The sequence below is a fragment of the Rhinopithecus bieti genome, unplaced genomic scaffold (genome assembly GCF_001698545.2).
Source record: "Rhinopithecus bieti isolate Rb0 unplaced genomic scaffold, ASM169854v2 scaffold_12049, whole genome shotgun sequence".
Taxonomy (NCBI): Eukaryota; Metazoa; Chordata; class Mammalia; order Primates; family Cercopithecidae; genus Rhinopithecus; species Rhinopithecus bieti.
The window spans coordinates 1,870,114-1,891,193 of NW_016807278.1; the positions used below are offsets into that span (position 1 = coordinate 1,870,114).

The 21,080-nt window shown below is 50.0% G+C and overlaps 1 protein-coding gene across 2 annotated transcripts in view; it reads left to right on the plus strand.

Moving 5' to 3' along the window:
- Positions 1–18,789: 18,789 nt before the first annotated feature.
- Positions 18,790–21,080, plus strand: part of SLC45A3 (solute carrier family 45 member 3) — a 24,615-nt gene continuing 22,324 nt past the window's right edge. For both annotated transcript variants that reach the window (XM_017880952.1, XM_017880951.1), the window contains exon 1: positions 18,790–19,010. The gene's annotated coding sequence lies outside the window, so the exon portion shown is untranslated. The remainder of the gene's footprint in view (positions 19,011–21,080) is intronic.

Consider the following 21,080-nt stretch of genomic DNA (forward strand, 5'->3'; position numbering starts at 1 on the left):
AAACATTTTATTGAGATCATTGTAGATTCACATGCAGTTATAAGAAACAATACTGAGAAATCCCTTGTATACTTGCCCAGTTTCCTCCATTGATGATACTTTGCAAAACTACGGTAAAATATCACAACCAGGATATTGACACTGATACAATCCAACAACCTTATTCAGATTTCCTTTTATTTGTACCTGTATGTGTGTGTGTGTGTGTGTGAGTGTTGAGTTTTATACAATTTCATCACCCACATGTGAGTATCCACCACCTCAGTCCAGATTCTGAACAGTTACTACACGAAGGGGTCCCTCATGTTGCCCTCTTATAACCACACTTCCTCCCTTCCCATTCTCCTTTCTGTACCTAATTCCTGGCAACGACTATTCTGTCCTCCATTTCTAAATTTTCTTTTGAAAACGTTGTGTAAAGGGAATCATATGGCATGTGACTTTTAGGGATTGGCTTTTCTCTTGGCAGAATTCCCTACAGATCCATCCAAGTCATTGCATACATCAAAAGTTTATTCCTGGCTGGGCACGGTGGTTCACTCCTGTAATCCCAGCACTTTGGGAGGCCAGGTGGGCAGATTGCTTGAGCTCAGGGGTTCAAGACCAGCCTGGGCAACATGGCAAAACCTCATCTCTACAAAATATACAAAAATTAGCCAGGCGTGGTGGTGCGTGTCTGTAGTCCCAGCCACTCGGGAGGCTGAGGCATGAGAATTGCTTAAACCCAGAAGGCAAAGGTTGCAGTGAGCTGACATCGCACCACTGCACTCCAGCCTCGGCAACAGAGCGAGACTCTGTCCCAAAAAAAAAAAAAAAAAAAAAAAAGATAGTTCATTCCTTTTTATTGCTTAGCAGTAATCTGTGGTATGTTAGTACCAGAGTTTGTTTGAACATTCACCTGTCGAGGGACATTTGAGTTGTTTTCCATTTGGGGCTATACAAATAAGGCTGCTATGGACATTCATGTGACAGTTCATTTTTATGTGAGCATCAAGTTTTTAGGTGTTTGTCTATCCAGTGACAGTATCGTGCTGGGCACACATCAGATCCTCAGTGAGCGTTCCTTGGACATGACTCAGGACAATCTGCTCTAGCACTGCAGTCCAGGTGGGAGTAGGGAAGAAAGCAAGAATGATGGTGGGGGGTGGTCGTTTCCACGAACAATGAGCCAAAAATCAAGGCTCAGTCTGATGAAAGGATTGATCAAAGGATGCATGGTCATCATTAGTATTAAGCAGTTGGGACTACAGGAGGCCAAATTACATATAGGGAACAAATGGTGATATATGGGTGAGAGTGACAGTGGACATGGCATGGGACAGTGAGTGAAATGATACACATGCAGATCACAGGAATCCTAAAGTAGCTCTAACAGTGATGACAGCAGGGGCTTTCGGAACACCTTATTCAAACCCTGCCTCCCCCACTTTTTAGCTGTGTGTTCTGGGCAAGGTACTTAATCTCTCTGAGACTACATTTTCTAATCTGTAAAATGAAGATATAATAGTATTTTTCTCATAAGAGTCCTGAGGAATGAGTAAAATAGGATACATAAAGTTCTTGACTCACAGTAGTCCCTGAATGAATATTAGTTTCCTTTCTGCCTCCCCTCCCTAATGGGAAGTAAAGAAGTAATAGATATTAGGGGTGCAGTGACTCATGCCTGTAGTCCCAGCAGTTTAGGAGGCTGAGGCAGGAGGATCACTTGAGCCTGGGAGTTCAAGGCTGCAGTGAGTTGATTGTGCCACTGCACTCCAGCCTGGGTGACAGAGCAAGACGCTGTCTCAAACAAACAAACAAAAAAAGTAAGGCTTGGTGTCTCATGCCTGCAATCCTAGCACTTTGGGAGGCTGAGGCGGGCGGATCACCTGAGGTCAGGAGTTCGAGACCAGCCTGGCCAACATGGTGAAACCCTGTTTCTACTAAAAATACAAAAATTAGCCAGACATGGTGGCAGGCGCCTATAGTCCAGCTACTGGGGAGGCTGAGGCAGGAGAATCACTTGAACCTAGGAGGCAGAGGTTGCAGTGAGCCAAGATTGCACCACTGCACTCCTGCCTGGGCAACAGAGCAAGACTCCATCTCAAAAAAAAAAAAAAAAAAGAAAAGAAAAGATATTGGGGCTGGTTAGTCAGGAAAGACCTCTGAAAAGGAGTTTGGTTTAAAGAAAGCTTGTAGGGGGCATATAAGTAAGACAGAGGACAGATTGAACTCAGGTAGGGAGACCGGACTCAGCAGTGGACTGAATTAGATACAGGCCCCCTCTCTGGAGCATAGGGTTTGCCTCAAAGCAGAGCAGGAATTTGCAAATAGGGTTTGGCCCAAGGAGTCATTACTTCAGTTACTGCTTCGCTGGGTACTCCACACTCTGTTTTTTCTGCTTTCAAGGTGAGCTTCTCCTTGCTTTATTAAAGACCTGACACAGACAGTGGGCATCCCTCTTTGGAGCAGCTACTAGGGTGTGTTGGACAAGATGCTCGCCTGCCCCTCTCCTCCAGCCTGGCACATGCAAACCATCCACTAAACCACCCCTTCTTCAGATTCCAAACCCCAAGCAGCCAAAGTCCTTGGTCCCTCCAACGCCTTCCAGAAAGTGCCTGGCCCTGCCAGCCCTCCTCCCAGGGCTACCTTTGATCTCATGAAGACACTTGACCTTTTGATCCCATCGTGGGACTGTTCCCCAGCCCTAGGCCACTGGAACGGGGGGGGAAATAGAACCCTCCTTTCCTTGTTCCCACTCTTGTTTCTTTTGAACATGGGTTACCTCCCTTCGGGTCTTTTGGAAGAGAAGGGGATCACAGGCTCTCGAGTCTCTGTTTCCTGCTCTCATCTACTCTTCCCGCCTCTGGCACCTCCCAGCTCCTGACTTCCTCCTGCTTTCCCCTGGAGCCAGAGATGTGGGTGGGAAGAGCCCCTGGCCTTTGAAGCCAGTGGTGGTGGTGACCAGGGACAACAGGCCACCGTACTCCTGAATGCATGGTCTGCCAATTCTCTCTCCCATCATCCTTTAGGCCTCTGGTCTTGCCTCCTCCAAAGTGGGCATGGGGTAGGGGAGATAGAAGGAGGAGGATAGAGACAGAGTTTGCTTTGTATATGGCCAGGTTAAAAGAGCCCTCCCACCTCATTCAAGACCCTCCCTGCCACTCTAGTGGTCACAGCACACTTTCTGTTCTATTCCAAACTTCTTTGTGGCAATCATTACTTTTTTCACTGGTTTTATTGATCCCTGCCAAATTTATACCTCCCAAAATGACCTTTAAAAATGTACATTATGGGGCTGGGCATGGTGGCTCATGCTTGTAATCCTTGCACTTTGGGAGGCCAAGGCGGGCAGATCCCCCGAGGTCAGGAGTTCGAGACCAGCCTGGCCAACAGGACAAAACCACATCTCAACAACAAAATACAACAAAAAAAATTAGCTGGGTACGGTGATGCATGCCTGTAATCCCAGCTGCTCGAGAGGCTGAGGCAGGATAATCTCTTGAACCCAGGAGGCAGAGGCTGCAGTGAGCCTAGATCGTGCCACTGCACTCCAGCCTGGGCGATGGGCAACAAAGCGAGACTCCCTCTCAAAAAAAAAAAAAAAAAAGTACATTATGGGTAGACTGGGCACGGTGGCTCATGCCTGTAATCCCAGCACTTTGGGAGGCTGAGGCAGGCAGGTCATGAGGTCAGGAGTTCGAGACCAGCCTGGCCAGCATGGTGAAACCCTGCCTCTACTAAAAATACAAAAGATTAGCCGGGCATGTTGGCATGCGTCTGTAGTCCCAGCTACTCGGGAGGCTGAGGCAGGAGAATTGCTTGAACCCAGGAGGCAGAGGTTGCAGTGAGCCGAGATCATGCCCCTGCACAACAGAGTCTCTCTGTTGCCTGGGCAACAGAGAGAGACTCTGTCCCAAAAAAATAAATAAATAAAACATAAAAATAAAAATGTACATTATGGCCAGGGGCAGTGGCTCCCACCTATAAGTCCCAGCACTTAGGGAGGCTAAGGCAGGAGACTTACTTGAGCCAGGAGGTTGAGGCTGCAGTGAGCCATGATGGCGCCACTGCACTCCAGCCTGGACAACAGAGCAAGCCACCGTCTCAAAAAACAAAATTTTTTAAGTCAATTACATCATGTCACTCCTCTGCTTGACTCCTTTTAATGTCTTCCTGTTGCGTGAGAATGAAATTCATGTGGTCTGGTTTCTGCCCACTTATCTCACCCCATTTCTGCCTCTCTTACTCTGGCTTTCTTTTCTTTCTTTCTTTCTTCTTTCTTCCTTTCTTCCTTTCTTCCTTCCCTTTCCTTCCCTTACCTTCCCTTTCCTTCCCTTTCCTTCCTTCTTTCTTTCTTTCTTTCCTTATTTATTTATTTATTTACTTTATTTATTATTTTTATTTTTTTTTGAAACGGAGTCTCGCTCTGTGGCCCAGGCGGAGTGCAGTGGGGCCGGACTCAGCTCACTGCAAAGCTCCGCCTCCGCGGTTTACGCCATTCTCACGCTGCCTCAGCTCCCGAGTAGCTGGACTACAGGCGCTCCGCCACCTTCTGCCGCCTTAGTCTTTTTGTATTTTTTGTAGAGAGCGGGGTTCACCGTGTTAGACACCAGGATGGTCTCGATCTCCTGACCTCGTGATCCGCCCGTCTCGCTCGTCCACAGTGGCTGATTCCACAGGCTGAGCCACCGCGCCCGGTGCCTATTTATTTATTTTGTGAGACCCAGTTCTTACACTGTTGCCCCAGGCTGGAGTGCGTGGCGCAATCTCAGCTCACTATACATCCAGCCTTCCGCGGGTCAAGCAACTCTTCTGCCTCAGCCTCCCGAGTAGCTGGGATTACAGGCGCACACCACCATGCCCAGCTAATTTGTTTTGTATTTTAGTAGAGACGGGGTTTTTCCATGTTGGTCAGGCTTGTCTTTAACTCCTGACCTTGTGATCTGCCCGCCTCAGCCTCCCAAAGTGCTGGGATTACAGGCGTGAGCCACTGCGCCCGGCCAAATACTTCGTTGGGTGATAAATGAATCCCTCTGATGTTGCAGTGAGACTGGAGAAGGCCCATTTGTGGGCAGAACACTGACCTCAGAGACTAGAAAACCAAGTAGAGGAACAAAATAAACCAAACAAGTGTAGGTTTGCATCCCAGGTTTGCCATATATTAGCTGTGTAATCCCAGACAAGTTACTTTACTTCTTTGAATTTAATTTTCCCCATCTGTAAAACAGAAATGCTATCGCTTGGCTTCTAAGATTGCAGTGAGGATGAGAGAATTACACGAAAGTGCAAAATAGATATGGATTAAAAATAATCCACGTGGTTATCCAGAGATAGTAAAATAGAGTCTGGCTGCCGTTACACACTAATCTCACCTCCACTCCTTTAATTAACTGTATCATGCTCTTCATTTAAGGAGGCTGCAATACGAGGCAACCCTGATGGAGGGATAAACAGAATGCCACCATCCACAGACCAAATCCAGACCACCGCCGGGTTTTGTTTGTTTTTTGTTTGTTTGTTTTGTTTTAGATGGAGTCTTGCTGGAGTGCAGTGGCATGATCTTGGCTCATTGTGACCTCTGCCTCCTGGGTTCCAGCGATTCTCCTGCCTCAGCCTCCTGAGTAGCTGGGACTACAAGCACTCGCCACCACGCCTGGCTAATTTTTTTGTATTTTTAGTAGACGGGGTTTCACCGTGTTAGCCAGGATGGTCTCGATCTCCTGACCTCATGATCCGCCCGCCTTGGCCTCCCAAAGTGCCGGGATTATAGGCGTAAGCCACCGTACCCGGCCACACCACCGGGTTTTGTATGATCCCTGAGCGATCAATGGTTTTACATTTTTAAGTAGTTGAAAAAAATCAAAAGAAGAAGAATATTTCATGACACATGAAAATTGTATGAAATTCAAATTTCAGTGTGCATAAATAAAATTTCATTAGAACACAGCAACACCCATTCATTTCTGTGTTATCTATGGCTGCTCTGTGCTACAAGCACAAAGGTGAGTAGTTGTGACGGAGACTATATAGTCCCTGCAATATTTCCCATCTGACTCTTTACAGATTCTAATAAGGAGCTTGTCTAAGAGACTGCGTGGTGACAAGGAGAGGACAGGCCAATCTCAGGGGGCTGTTTCTCTTGGGGCTCTCTGCTGCATGCTTCAGAAGATTCTGTTTTACCTCTGGCTGCAGAGGCACTGCCAGCCTCCTGGAGCCCAGAGAGAGCTTGAGGGAGCTGTCCACCTCCTAAGTGTTTTAGGGAAGGAGCACCAGAGGGAAGCCCCCCCAGGGAGAACCCCCACCTCCCCGAGCCACTTGCCCTGTGGCAGCTCCTCTGACCTCCCTTTTTCCTGGGCTTAGTTTTCTCCAGAAGGTAGGGAGGATGGCATGGTTAAAGTGGCTGGACTTCCGGATACTAGCTCTCCAAGACAGAGGCGACCCACCCCAAGTGGCAGCCCTGGGCACCCTCTCTCCTCCCAGAGGCTGCTGCACATCCGCACTGCAGGCCTTATGTAGGCGGGCAGTCTGCGAGAGCCCTGGTAGATTATTCTTAGGAAAAGCAGGAGAGCCAGCCGCTTCAGGGAGGTGGAAAGTCTGCTCCTAATGACAGGCCTCTCTCTCTAGGGAGCTTATAATCACCGTGGGAGGCTCCCCCTTCGTGTGGCAGAGACACCAGGGCTGATGGAGCCAACGACATTGAAGAAGGCTGCTGTGTGGCCTTGGGGGTGCATATTCACAGGGCTGTGCAGAGAAGGGACAGGAATTTAAATGCAAACGCAAAGGCTCTGTCCTTGCAAACACCAGGGTACTGGAGATGAACAGGAAATTGACAGTAGGAGGAAACACTGGCTGCCCTCCTAAGTGCAGGGGCGAGGGCACAGTGCAGTGCAGGAGTGTGGCCGTGCAGCCAGCTCACCTCTTGAATGCCTCCTTTTTTCCCCTTGTCCTTCCTCCACCATCTCTGGGAAGTCTGGAGAGCTGGGCCAAGCCCCCACCACTGCCCTGCTCCCTCCAGGGAAGAAAAGTCCTGTTTTACCAGACTTCTCAGGTAACAAAGGTAGAACATTGTCCTTTCTCAGCATCCCCAGTTCCAAGCATCTGGCAGCCTCTGCCCCCTTGGGTCACCTTCCTTAGGAGTAGATCTGGATGAAGAAGTAGAAGTTGAGGCCGTGCTCCAACACTGAGTGGTTTCGTGGGCGAGTCACTACTTCTCTAAGTTTACATTTCCCTCATATAATAACACCTGTCTCCCAAGGTCATTGTGAGGACAAAATGACATGCTGCACATGAAACCACTTTGAAAACTGTAAAGCCCAGGAAGGAATATTCATGTGAACAAGCTACGACCTACGTGCGCACACCTAGGCATGGTCATCCAGGCTGGAGTGCAGTGGCACGATCATAGATCACTGCAGCCTCTAACTCCTGGGCTCAAGGGATCCTCCCATTTCAGCCTCCCGAGTAGGTGAGACTATAGGCATGCCACCACGCCCAGCTAATTTTCAAAAAATGTTTGTAGAACTGGGGTCTTGCTATGTTATTGCTCAGGCTGATCTCAAACTTCTGGCCTCACAGTGTTGGGATTACAGGCATGAACCACTGTGACTGGCCACGGGGATGAGGCTTCTATCACCAAGATGTTGTATCCAATCTAGGAGAAGTGAGTGAGAAGAGGAAGGCCCTTCCAACAGCTAGGAGGCCTTGGAGATGCTATCAGGCCTGTGGTCTGATCTCAGCATCTCTGACAGGTCCCAGCCTTCCTGTTTGACCCTGGCAGCTGGACCGTGATAGTGGTCTGCTGCCCCCACTCTGGTGCTGCAGCTTCTCCAGGGTCTTGGCCCTCCTCTGCTGCTCAGCTGTTCAAGGCAGGAAGGGCGGAGGTGAGGTTCTGAATGTGGTGGACTTCAGGTGCCACTCCCTTTCTCCTCTTTTATCCTTGGAAGGGGAGCTCGGTGTGAAGGGGAGTGGGCCCCAAGCTCTAGTCCAGGCCTGCCACTCAGTAGCCATGGAGCTCTTGGAAGTCACTTAATCTTCACTGCTTGAACCTCCTCCCATAAACCGCAGAATCGATTCCCTTCCTGTCCACTCTCAGAGTGCCGAGGAGCAAATGTGAGGCGCTTATGGAAGTGCTTTGAAAATGGCTCCATTTCCATGCAAGGGATGGCGATTTTCGTGGAATGGGAAATGGGGAAGCAGACACAGACTGGCAGGATAATGGGGACAGAAACAGGCAGCTGGCCCGAGCCAGGGGCTGGGGACAGAGGGGAAAGGTGTGGAGGGCCTGGGGGGCAGGGGGAAGTGATTATTTAGTGCTCTATGTCAGACACTAAACCAAACATTCTCTGATCCTCTCACAGCCCGTGATATGGACACTATAACACCCATTTTACAGAGCAGCAACCTAGGCTCAGTGAAGTTCAGCAATTTGCCCAAAGTTTGTGGCTAGTAAGGGCAGAGTTGACCAGCAAGCCCAAATCTATCTGACTCCAGAGTCTGTGTCCTTTGCACTCCACCAAGTTTCCAGAAAACCTATTCTGGGGGTATACATAAGAGTAAAATGGAGATAGAAGGAGAAGAATCCACTGGAATACAGGAAGTGAGAGACAGGAAGTATTTCTACATGCCTGGCACGGTACCTGGCCCAAAGAAAGTGCCAGGGCTACTGCTGGTCCATATAGTGCTTTTGTGCAACTTAGAACAAGGTAGATACAACCATGAGGCATGCCTATTTGTGCTTGGGAAGTGAATCACATGTACAACTGTACATGGAAGGCCTGGGAGACACTCTGAAATTAATTCATTTATTAATTAACTAATATTAAAGGAAAAAGAAAAAAGTCTAGAAAAAGGGGGAGTTAAACAATAAAGAATAACTGGGAATGGGAAAGAAGAAGAAAAAAACATGGGAAAGAATATATAAATGGAGGCCAGGCGCGGTGGCTCATGCCTGTAATCCCAGCACTTTGGGAGGCCGAGGTGGGAGGATCACGAGGTCAGGTGTTCGAGACTGGCCTGGCCAACATGGTAAAACCGCGTCTCTACTATTAATAAAAATACAAAAATTAGCTGGCCGTGGTGGCGCATGTCTGTAATCCAAGCTACTTGGGAGGCTGAGGCAGAAGAATTGCTTGAACCCGGGAGGCAGAAATTGCAGTGAGCAGAGATCGTGCCACTGCGCTCCAGCATGGGAACAGAGCGAGGCTCCATCTCAAGAAAAAAGGTATATATAAATGGGAGGAGTGTCGCGGGGGGAGGAGTGTCGCTGGGGGAGGAGTGTCACGGTGGGGAGGAGTGTCACGGGGGGTGGGGTGTTGTGAAGAAGGGAGGTAGAGGGAGGCGCTCTTTGCTCCAAAGAGGTCCTCTAGACTCAGTACCCATGGTAAGCACATCTCCGTGTGACTGCTTGCAAGTGCTGCTTCATCTGGGGCACCATCAGCTCTGGACAGCCAGGGAACAAATGGATGTTCTAGCATTCTTTTTGTTTTTTTGAGACAGAGTCACTCACCGCCTGGCCTCCCAAAGTGCTGTGATAACAGGCATAAGCCACCGCACCCGGCTGAGTGTTCTAGCATTCTATCTCTTCACTTCTTACTGAACAAAGGATGCATTATCTGACCAACATGACTGGATGGTGCTCTGCCACTACGTGTCTGTTCCTTCTCCCTTTCCTGGTCCTCAAGCCCAGCAGAGGGACCCTTCCCACCAACTCCTTCTGTTATTCTGGAGCTTCTTTTGGAGTCTGGGGCTGGTGTTCCTGCTCAGACACCTGGACTCAGGCCAGTGTCTCTCCTTCCTGCAGGCCTGGGGATGGATTGTGCAAAACGGTACTATGCCTTGGAGCGAGAGGTTAGTTCACAACCTAGTTATTAATTACTCACTTGCTTTTTATCTTGAGCATTGCATCAGGACCGTGAGAATGACTTTACAGCCACTTGAAGTAGGCAGTATCAGCTTCTTGCTCCTCCCTCAACCCCAAAGGTCCAGATACAGTAGTAAATCCTGCCAAAACTTACTGGAATCCCAGCCATCTCTCACAACTCCTAGCACATTCAGGACATCCCTTCCAGAATGGGAAAAGCTACTCAGCCAGGAGGACCCCCATCATCAGAGCCCTGCAGTGGGGCCTCCATATGCCATCTCACCCATCTATCATATTCAGGCTGTATTGCACTGGATTCAGTTGTGGGGACATTTAGAGAGGAGAAGGCAGAGATTTTACACCTTGCCTCAGATGCCCTGGGAAGTCCCTCCTCTAGTGTGATTCCCATCCGTCTTGCTGCAGTTCTAGTATTTTTTCCCCTTGTTTGGCCCTCCTTGTCACTGGTTGAATAAATACTGTGAGCACACTTAATGGTGGGTGTAGCAGACTCCTCCTCCTTTTATTCCTGTCTTGAAGTCAGAGAGTCAGCCCTACAGGGGAGAATGGGAATGAGACCTCTCGGCCTCTCCCCTTGCGCCCTCCTGCCCCTTGTTTGACCCTTTTATATTCCCCACTCTGAAGACTGTCGAGTCACAGCCGGCAACCAAATCCCTTTTGAGCTCCTCAGCCTCCTGATCTGGGCTGTGTCTGAGCCTGCTGCTGCTGCTGCTGCCGTAACACACTGCTGAGGTGCAGATCTAATTTAGTGACAACCAAGCCCTCTCCTCTGCTGCCCGACAGAGAACTCAGGGCTCTCAGAGCACACCCAGCTGATGGGGACTCAGCTCTCATTCTTCAGAGATGCCACCTTAGGCAAGTCACTTGACCTCAGTTTCCCCATCTGTAAAAGGAGGTGGCACCTGCCCACCTTAGAGGTACTTGTGAGAATCAAACCTGATGATGTTTATTAAAGTGCTTAGTAAAGCCCTTAAGTATAGCACAGAAATAAGTAATTATCTTTCACCATCACCAGCCAACTGGCCTCAAAAACTCAGTTCAGAACTTCCCCCACTCCACCCTGCTTCCTTGGATTTATCCCACTTAACTCGAATCATTTTTACCCTCTGGAGTTGGTTTGCAGCCTTGAGATTTTTGCATTTGCTGCCATGTTGCTGGGTCACGTTTGTGTACAACTTTCTATTTTCCAGAGAAGACTGTCATCTCCACAAGGAGAGAAACTGTATCTTATATGATCTTCTCCATTGCCACACAGCATCACATTTAGGATTCTATACAGACAGAAGAATGAATAAACATTCATTGTGACCAAGTAAGGTGGCTCCCATGCCTGTAATCCCAGCACTTTGGGAAGCTGAAGAGGATCGCTTAAGGTCAGGAGTTCAAGACAGCCTGGGAGACATAGTGAGGCCTTGTCTCCACAAAAAGTTTTAAAAATTTGTCAGGCATAGTGGCACACACTTGTGGTCCCAGCTACTTGGGAGCCTGAGGCAGGAGAATCACTTGAGCCGTGATTGCGCCATTGCACTCCAGCCCGGGCAACAAAGCAAGACCCTGTTTCAAAAAAAAAAAAAAACTTTCTGCATTAAAAAAAAAAAAAAAAAAAAAGTTAAATGACTTACTCACAGGCATAAGGTTACTAGATCCTAGCACTAAGCCTGATTTGTAATTGTTATTTCCTTAAATGGTCATCGAATGAGAAATGAATGACTGCATGCATGGTACATGGCACTGGGTCTGTCTGGTTCCAGAGCACACAGTTTCTCCACTGTAGCACACAGCCTCTCCGTGATATTAGCTGAGGAAAGATCTCCATGGGAGATGTGGAGCTGGCAGAGCTCTGTCGCCTCTGGCTGTCCCTCCCCAGTCTCAAACTCCACCCTGCAGTTAGCACCTCAGGCATCTGAGCTTGGGAGTAGAATCCCTGGTATTCACAGTGACATAATCACCTCCTCGCTCCAGGCTTTTCAGAAGCCAGTCCAGTTACCTTGGTGTTTTTGTTATTTAGAGATTTATTGGGAGGTTGTCTGGTTCTATCCTGAAACCCTCAGGGGGAAGGAGATAGCATTACCTTTTATGCCTCTGCCTCTCAGCCTTGACTGAGCTCCACCAAGCAGCCTAACCCCAATCCCAATCTGTCCTGTAATTTCCGTTTCTAAAATATGAGCCATCATAGCATTTTGCTGCTGCCTCTAAAACATGGGAGGCTGAGAGACCCAGCTACTTGGGTCTTTGAGAGGAGATTGTGACGGGCTTCATTGGATTTCAGAACTGAAAAGGAACATTGTGTTCATTCGGCCTCACCTCTTACCTGGTGCCTGAAAGTCTCACAGTGTCTCCATCATGCTTAATCTCTGCTTAAAGTCATTTGGGACTTGCCCCTTTGGGAAACTCCCTTAGACCTCTTCTTCCCTAACTTGAGCTCTGATCTGGCTTCCGAACTGTCTCGTCTGATGGAGGTTTGCCCTCCGGAGCCATTTCTTTTCAGCGTGGACTTTGCCTGCAGAAGAGCCAATATGTTTCCATGGCAAGAATGGGTTCGGCATTTCCCCACCTCTGCTTTCTGCTCAGCTAAATCTTTCTGCTTTGGAGGCACTTCTGGTCTCTTCTCTGACTTCCCGTAGGTCTGGGTGGGGAAGGGGAAGATGCAGAAGGAGGTTCAAATTGGGAGGAAAGATCCCTTTACAGAAGTGTTTCTGATGTTCATTTGTCAGGGGGATGTTTCCTAAAGAAAGCGCCCTTGAAGGCCATGTTTGTTGTTGTTTCAAAATCTTCCCTGCAGGGGCAACACTCAAACCTGAGCATCACCAGCTGTGTAGTGAGGGGCTTATCTGTCAGCAGCTCCAAGGCTCTGCCAGCTTGTGATGACAGTCAAGGTGGAGCACGGGTGACCTCCAGAACTAGAGGTCACGGTCATTCCTAAGCTTGGGATTTGAGAGGGAAGAAGCAGCTGTCCGACTCTCCTTTCAGTAGTTTTAATTTTGTCCTCCGGTTAGGCGCAGTGGCTCATGCCTGAAATCCCAGCACTTTGGGAGACAAAGGTGGGAAGATCCCTCGAGTCCGGGAGTTTGAGGCCAGCCTGGGTAACATAGGGAGACCCCATCTCTTTAAAAAAAAAAAAAAAAAAAAAAGTCCTGTCCTCACAAAGTATTCGAAAACTCAGAGTGCTGGGTGCTGGTTCTTTCTTCACCCTTTCCAAACTCTGTTCCATCTTACTTCTTTTCACCAGACCCTCCTAAGCGTTTCAGTTAAGGAGGCTCCTGGGGCTGGTTCTCCTGTTCAGGTTCCTGATCTCTCCATGACTCCAGTCCTTTGGATGGAAGTGGAGTTTAGCAGTCCACACAGGGGAACACCTGCCATGGTGATCTCTCATTCCTCTTTCTTCCTCCTTCCTTCATGTTATTTTATTCCTGCCCTTTAAAAATATTTTTTATTGATTATTTTATATTTACAAAAGCAATTTTTGAGGCACACAGAAGACTTAAAAGACTCGAAAAAGTTCTCTTAGCACTCCCTCAAAATTAAAGTCATTCTTCCACTCATAAAAAAACAGTATCCAAGCCGGGCGTGGTGACTCATGCCGATAATCCCAGCACTTTAGGAGGCAGAGGTGGGTGGATCACAAGGTCAGGAGTTCAAGACCAGCCTGACCAACAAGGTGAAACCCCATCTCTTACTAAAAATACAAAAATTATCTGGGCGTGGTGGCGGGCGTCTCTAATCCTAGCTACTCAAGAGGCTGAGGCTGAGGCAGGAGAATCACTTGAACCCGGGAAGCAGAAGTTGCAGTGAGCCGAAATGGCGCCACTGCATTCCAGCCTGACCAACATGGAGAAACCCCATCTCTACTAAAAATACAAAATTAGCCAGGCATGGTGGTGCATGCATGTAATCCCAGCTGCTCTGGAGGCTGACGCTGGAGAATCGCTTCAATACGGGAGGTGAAGGTTGTGGTGAGAGGAGATTGCACCACTGTACTCCAGCCTGGGCAACAAGAGCAAAAACGTCATCTCAAAAAACAAACAAACAAAAAAACAGTATCCACATTGTGGTTATGTCTGTCTTTTCTTATAATATCCTCTCTTTAGAGATAAACCTAAACAACTTTTTATCTTGGAATCATTTTAGATTTATGGGAAAACTGCACAGATAATACTAAGTTCCCATATGCCCTTCAACCAGTTTCCCCTAATGTTAACATCTTACGATACCATATTACAATGATCAAAACTGCAAAATTGGCCAGGTGTGGTGGCTCACGCCTGTAATCCTAGCACTTTGGGAGGCTGAGGCAGGTGGATCGCTTGAGGCCACGAGTTCAAGACCAGCCTGGCCAACGTGGCAAAACCATCTCTATTAAAAATACAAAAATTAGCCAGGCATGGTGGCGCATGCCTGTAATCCTACTCAGGAGGCTGAGGCACGAGACTTGCTTGAATCTGGAAGGTGGAGTTTGCAGTGATCCAAGAATATGCCACTGTACTACAGCCTAGGCGACGACAGAGTGAGACTCTGTCTCAAAAAACAAACAAACAACAACAACAACAACAAAAAACCCTGAGAAACTGGCCAGGCCTGATGGCTCACATCTGTAATCCCGGCACTTTGGGAGGCTAAGGCAGGAGGATCACTTGAGCCCAGGAGTCTGAAACCAGCCCTGGCAACATAATGAGGCTCCGTTTGTACAAAAAATGCACACCTGTAGTCCCAGCTATTCAGGAGACTTGAGGTGGGAGGATCGCTTGAGCGTAGGAGGTTGAGGCTGCAGTGAGCCATGGTTGTGCCACGCCACTACCTGCCTGGGTGACAGAGCAAGACCCTGTCTCAAAAACAAAACAAAACAATAACAATACTGAGAAATTAATACTGGCAGCACTATTTATTAAACTACAGACTTTATTCAGACTCCACCAGTTTTTCCACTAATATCCCTTTTCTGTTCCAAGATCCAATCTTGTTGCATTAGTATATATACAATTTAAAATAAAACGTATATCCCATTGTATACCATTTGGTTGCTGGCTTTTTCCACTTAGTAGTATACCATAAGGCTGGGCATGTAATCCCAGCACTTTTGGAGGGATGAGATCCCTGTAATCTCAGCACTTTCGGAGGCCAAGGTGGGCAGATCATTTGAGGTCAGGAGTTCAAGACCAGCCTGGCCAACATAGAGAAACTGCATCTCTACTAAAAATACAAAACCTAGCTGGACATGCTCACTTGAACCCGGGAAGCGGAGGTTGCTGTCAGCTGAGATAGGTCACGATTGTGCCGAGAGTGAGACTCTCTCTCAAAACAAAAAAAAACCATAAACATTTCCCCAGGCTGTTAAAATTATTATTATTAGGCCAGGCGTGGTGGCTCAAACCTGTAATTCCAGCACTTTGGGAGGCCAGGGTGGGCGGATCATGAGGTCAGGAGATCGAGACCATCCTGGCTAACAGCTGAAACCCCGTTTCTACTAAAAATACAAAAAAAAGTTAGCTGGGCGTGGTGGCAGGTGCCTGTAGTCCCAGCTACTCGGGAGGCTGAGGCAAAAGAATGGCATGAACCCAGGAGGCGGAGGTGGCAGTGAGCCGAGATCGTGCCACTGCACTCCAGCCTGGGCGACAGAGCGAGACTCCGTCTCAAAAAAAACAAAAAACAAACAAAAAAAACTATTATTTTCTTGAGATGGAGTCTCGCTCTCCATCTCAAGAAAAATTGAGTGCAGGCTAGAGTGTAGTGGCACGTTCTTTGCTCACTTCAACCTCCGTCTCCCGGGTTCAAGCAATTCTCCTGCCTCAGCCTCCCAAACAGCTGGGATTACAGGCTCCCGCCACCACGCCTGGCTAATTTTTGTATTTTTAGTAGAGGTGGGGTTTCGCCATGTTGGTCAGACTGGTCTCGAACTCCTGACCTCAAATGATCCACCCACCTCTGCCTCCCAAAGTGCTGGGATTACAGGCGTGAGGCACCATGCCTAGCCTATTAAAATTATTCTATGCCATCATTTTTAATGGCAGCATAGTGTTCCATTGAGTGGATTTGTCATAAGTTGCTTAGCCAATGGCTTATTATTCTACATTTAAATTGTTTCTAATTTTTCACTATTATAAGGAATGATGAGATGAAAAACTCTTACATACTTCTGATATACACATCTCTGATTATTCTGCCACCAGAGAAATTCCAGAAATGGAATTGCTGTGTCCCGGGGGGCTTATCCCTCCTCCTTCCAAGTCGGCAGCCAGGATTTGGCCCTGCTGCTGGCCCTTATGCCTGAAGAAACTGCTCACCCTCATCCTGCGGCAGACAGAGGAAGGAGCACAGAGAGCTCAAAGTGGACCACCGGCCCTGGATGATGGAGATGGCAAGAGACCGGAACAGCAAGGGAACTCCAGGTCCTTCATGACCTCTCAGGCTTCCATGAGGCCAACCAGATGGAGCTGGGTATCTTGTCTCTGTGGAATGAGAAGGATGCTTGCTCTTAGCCCAAGGACAATGAGGAGGGGCTGTGTGTGGGGGTGGGGCAGAGACTGCTAATGCATTTTGCCAGCATCTTTGGTTTCTCCAATATCCAACTAGACTATTAGCAGTTCCCCAAGGATGGCCTTGCTCCTCACGTCATCCCCCATTTCCTATAAATGGGAAGTGGCTGGGGAGTAGTGTGTGTGTGTGTGTGTGTGTGTGTGTGTGTGTGTGTGTGTGGTGCGGGGGGGGGAAGAGAGAGGAAGACAAGGGGCCGTGGTGGTTTTCCTCCAGCTGACCTCATGGAGAAGTGAGGCCCAGAGAAGTTGTTATTTGCCCAGAATGCCACAGCATCCTAGAGAGTAGTATGGGTTTTCTCTGAGGCTCTGAAGTCACTGGCCAGGCTTGCTGAGGGACTGCTGCCTCTGCCTTGTTTCTGGGGCCCAGAGACTGTTTTTTCTGCGTAATCAGGGGCTGTCAGGGAAGTAACTGGCCTGAGGAATTGCCTCGTTTTTTTTTTAGACGGAGTCTTGCTCTGTCACCCAGGCTGGTGTGCAGTGGCATGATCTCAGCTCACTGCAACCTCTGCCTCCTAAGTTCAAGCCATTCCCCTGCCTCAGCCTCCCCAGTAGCTGGGATTACAGGTGTGCACCACCACACCCACCAAAGTTTGTATTTTTAGTAGAGACAGGGTTTCACCATGTTGGCCAGGCTGGTCTCAAACTCCTGACCTCGTGATCTGCCCACCTTGGCCTCCCAAAGTGCTGGGATTACAGGAGTGAGCCACCACACCTGGCCAATTGCCTCCATTTTATCTGAAAATGGTACCCATCTCTTGGGTTGTCCTAAGGATTCAATGAGTTAATACACACAAAGTATTTAGAAACAGTGCCTGGCACAATCAGTAATGGTTAACTATTATTATTATAACATGAGGCTACATCAGCAGAAAGAGGGGGATTTTCAGAGCAGAGAGCCCTACTGCACCCTGTATTGGGTGGGACCTGGCCAGTGCATCCACCTGGTTTGGTTGGGGGAGTGATTGGGTAGGGCCCAGGATCACCATGGGATCCAGGCTGTGTGCTCACTCCCCTGAGCTCTCCTTCCTCATCCCCTTGTCACAAGGCATAAAGCACAAGGGCCCCTGGAAAGAAGTGGTGGGAGGCAGGAGGAAGAGGGGGGCTGTTACTTGTCTGTGGTGGGACAACTCTCTCATGTTCCCAGTGTTCTTTCCCAAGCCTGCAAAATAACACCGTCCACTCTCTCCTGGCTCTGTTATTTTCCAGCTGACCTGAAATTTCCCCTGACTCCTGACCTCTTTCCTGGAGGAGAGGGGACACCAGCTCAGAGACCCTGGACTCCACCCTAGTCTCTCTGCTGGCCACAAGAGGGTATGCCAAAGACTTTGGAAAGCCATCGCGAGAAGGGTCCCCAGGTAGAGGTGTGTGTGCTCCAGGGAGGCAACGCTGAGACAGTTTTCAAGTTAAACTTGTTTAGTGACTCAGAAGGTAAATTCTTGATTTTTCTCTTCTCAACTCTCTCTGGCACCTGCTCTCTGTTCCCCACTACCACCAGGGTGCCACTGTCTTCCTCTCCCTTCTCTATCTCCCTTTCTTCTCTGCCTCCCTCTACCTCTCAGCTGGAAGGTGCCCTTAGATCATTAGGCTAACTCCCGCTTACAGAGGCCCAGAACATGGAAGGGACTTGGCCCACATCACACAGCTGTTGACACAGGGCCAGCATTGGAACCCAGTGCCACAATGCCCAGTCCAGGGCTAAGGCCAACCAGGTCTTCCCCTTCAAAGGCATCTTCCTGGAACTTTGTAGTATTCAAGTCAACGATCCATCTAAATTGGATTTCTCTCCACCCAATAAAACTCCATGGAGGAAAAAAGACAAAACTGCTCCCCACCCCCACCCCCAGGGCCAGCCTGGGACTCCACTTCTCTGCCTTTACCTGCACGTTTCTATCAAAGGCATTCTGGAACAGGTATCTGTTAGGACCTTGCTCAACAGCTGACAAAGAGAACATTTCATTGGCAATTTATCAATCCATTCTTCCCCATACACACTCTTAAGGAGAAAAAAAAAAAATGGAATTTGGTTTTTAGCGCAGAAAACAGGGATTGAGTTAGCTCTATCTGCGTTGGAGAATAGCGAAGAGCAGAAGGGTAATTCGGGAAAAACGTGACCTCTCCTTTGAAGGGATGGTCCTGGACAAACAGGGTGCAGCTCTGCCTGGAGATCGGGTGGCCAGAATGGCACGCCTGGGTAATGGCCGCAGCAGACTGGCTCCCAGGAGGGGAGAAGAGGTGCCCCGCGAAGCCGGGTAGCTTTCACCTAAATGTTTGGTGGCAAGCGACAGAGGGGGCGGTGCCCTGCCCTAGGTAATGATAGGGCAGTCTGGGAGCCACGCGGGGGCTGCCCGTCGTGGCGCGGCTACAAAGCCAGCTTAGAGACCTCTCGCTTTCTTCCCCTGGGTACCAGCCCCACCCCTCTATCCCCTCTCGCCGCACCCCCCACCTCCGTCCCGCCTCGCCCCGCCCCCCTCCTGGCAGTCCCAGCGCGCATGCTCTCTCCCCCCGCGGAGTAACCTGGAGATTTAAAAGCCGCCGGCTGGCGCGCGTCGGGGGGAAGGAAAAGAGGGGGGAAACCAGTCTGCACGCGCTGGCTCCGGGTGACAGCCGCGCGCCTAGGCCAGGTAGGAGCGCGGCCCCTCCTCTCCCAGGGGTGAGGGTCCCGGCGCGGGAAAGGGAGCAGCACTGCGCAGCCGAGCTCCGCGGTGTCGCGTGTTTTGCGCCCCGCGGGATGGGGCCGCGCCGTGGCCGTCCGGGGCGCTGCGCGCCGAGCCCCGCGCGAATCCCAGAGAAGGGCGCGTCCCACGCGCTCTGCCGGGGCGGGTGCCGAGTGCCGGGCGCCTGCACGGGTCCCCGCTGAGCTGTGCTTTCTTCCGCGGAGGGCGGGCAGGCAGTAGGTGCCCGCGCTGTCCCAGGCCGGGGGGCGGTGTGGGCGGGGAGCGGCCCCTCCCCGGAGCCCCTGGCCGGGTCGGGCCGGGCCGACGGCTGGCTGACCGGCCGCTCGCTCCTGTTGCAGCCTCCCGCGTCAGACTTTTCTTTGGAAAGTTGCGTTTATTTTCTTCTCTTGTCTGGGCTTCACCGGAAAGGGGCAGGATGAGTCACTGTGGCGCGCACAGTCCGGGACTTGGGGGATTCGGGACGGGGCCCGACTGCCGCGGCGCTCGGGGTGCTCAGGCCGGGTTCGGCTTTCTTGAGGAAGAGTGAGAGTTATTAAGAGAGGGAAAGGGGACGGAGCCCTCTTGGACTTTAGACCTGGGGCAAGCTCTGGGTACAGAGTTGGGGCTGGACCGTGTGTGTGTGTGTGTGTGTGTGTGTGTGTGTTACTGTGTCCCTTTTTCAGCCTCAGTTGCCCCCTCTGTGGGGAGAGGCCGCTGTTTTTTCCTCGCCTCCCTGGTCTCAGGTGGGGAAGGAGAGAGTTCTGCAAACGGCAAACAGGTGTGATGTGGTGGTACCTGGGCATCCCGTGCAGCTTCTCAAAGCTGTGGGCCTAAGCAGGCTTGCTGGAAAAGCCCCAGGGACCTGCAGGTTTTCTCCGGAGTGCGGGTCAGGCCTTCCTGTAGTCTTTCGCTCCCCCAGGCACTGCAGTCCTGTGAGTTGCTCTTGCCCTTGACCTCTGAATCAGCCTCCATCTTCCTGACACTCTTGACCTGTTCAGCTTTTCCCCACCCCAGGGCGTGTTCCCTATGCTTCCTCTTTTTCCAAGGGGCCAGAGTTGGGGGTAGGGAGGGGTTTGGCATGGTGGGTACCTGGTGAGGACTCGCCCTTCAGCAGACCCCATCCCAGTGGAGCACAGACTAAGAATAGCCCAGCTGCTGTCTTGCTGCCCTGGAGTCTGCAGCCGGGCATTGCCAGTTGACCAGGGCCCAGAGTGACCCTTGCTGGGGTCCTGGAACTTTGCTCAGGGGTGGGGTTGAGGTCTTAGGGGCTTCGGACTACCTTTCTTGATGCACTTAGCAGATCTCCTTTCAGAGCAGAGACCACCTTGGTGTGGACTCACCTGCCCGAGGGCTGGGGAACAGGCTGGCCTATGGGCTGGGAGTGGGAAGGGCCCGGGAGGCCCAGGCTAGACTGGAAGCCTGAGGAAACCCATAGAGCAGCATATTGTAGGGTAAGTGGGACGTAATGTGAGGTCGCAGGCCATTCTGTTGAATCAGTCCCATTCCCTCATTCCTCCCTTATCTCCTCCCACCAGGCCTGTCGTGGAGCCAGGACTCTGTTATTCTGAAAGTGCTCAGAAAATGGAGCTTGAGTCAGCAGAATGAGTTTGAAGATAAAAATACAGCTGTGGATGAATGTACAGCTGTGGACAGATTAGGCCCCAATTTAGTGGGTGTGTGTTAGGGGGAGTTTTCCTATGTATTCATGGAGTGTGTGGTGAACTTCCCCGTCCCTCCTGGCTCCCTGAATAACCTTGAAGGAGGAGGAGGAGTAGATAGTAATCCCTGGTGGTCTCCTGAGCGCCTTCCAGGCCACTGGGTGGTGGAGGGATAGTGGAGGCCTCCCTCCCGCTCTCCCCTTACCCAAACTGGAGCTCTCAGCCTGGGCAGGGCTGGTCTGAAGACTCAAAGTAAAGTTAACTTGAAGACTTTAAGCACTGTCATCTGGACGTCACAGCCTGATAAGTCAACATTATGGATAAAAACCCAGACTATCAGATAGTTTCTCTCTTTTTTTTTTTTTTTTTTTTTTTTTTT